The sequence below is a fragment of the Aplysia californica genome, unplaced genomic scaffold (assembly GCF_000002075.1).
Source record: "Aplysia californica isolate F4 #8 unplaced genomic scaffold, AplCal3.0 scaffold00028, whole genome shotgun sequence".
Lineage (NCBI taxonomy): Eukaryota > Metazoa > Mollusca > Gastropoda > Aplysiida > Aplysiidae > Aplysia > Aplysia californica.
Window position 1 is genome coordinate 299018 of NW_004797298.1, and position 1078 is coordinate 300095.

Sequence of the window (1078 nt, forward strand, 5' to 3'; positions counted from 1 at the left end):
TGTATGTCTGTCTGTCTGTCTGCCTGCCTGCCTGCCTGCCTGTCTGTCTGTCTGTCTGTCTGTCTGTCTGTTTGTTTGTCTGTCTCTCTATTTGTCTTGTTTTGATCACAACTAACCGCCATGCCCTGAATAACCCTGTAAATGCCATGACAAGCTCATGTCATGTCGACATTGCTATGTGAACTGTCAAATCGTAATGTGTAGTGGATTAGAAGATACGTGTTTCACATTTTGCGGTTCTGTGACCACACGTTGTTCAGAGGTGGTAATAACCTGACGCAGCTGGTACAGCTGGCAGCAGACGTCATGTCTTTTTGCACAACCTTGGGGAATGAATGACTTACTGAGCTCCGGGCATTTGTGATGCAGATCTGAGCCCAGGTCGGTATCAAAGGTCTAAAAGCCAATGCTTATGTGAAGAAAATGTGTCTATATTCATCCCCTAACATGCCCCCCTCCACTGTAAAAAGTTTTTTTTTCTTTTCTTTTCCTTTTTTTTTTTTTTTGGGGGGGGGGGGGGGGGGGTTGTATCTTGCTTTAATGTGACTCTATCCAATTCGCATTGCTGGTCTGCAACGAAAAGTAATCTGCTTTAAAATGTGTGATGTTTTGTTTTGTAATGCGGTACATGTTTTTGCATGTGCGCTCACACCACTAAATAGATTATTTAACATTTCCACAAAGGAAGATGAAGCCCGTATTTTCATCCTCGCTCGCTGTCTCTATTCAGCCTGACTAGCACAGTCATTGGCTCGTTACCTAGATGTTTGTGTATCTGTACGTAAATCTAAGTTCGTTCGAACTCCTTAATTTTTATCTCTTTCCCCTTTACGTACAGTCAGCAAACGTCTGTCGTGGTCGTCTCTCGTTTTGTTCTGAATGAGAGTGGCCAATTCACCATGCGCATCTCTTTCCATCTAACAAGATTTTCCTTTTTTTTTAATTGGTCTCCTCCAGACCCGCCCACCTCTTCCTATCCCTAAGTCTCCATCTCTTTCTCGTTCTTTTTCTTGCTCCCCTCCCCTCTCTCTTTCTCTCCTTACATCCTTTTCACTCACTCCCCCACCTTCTCTCTCTC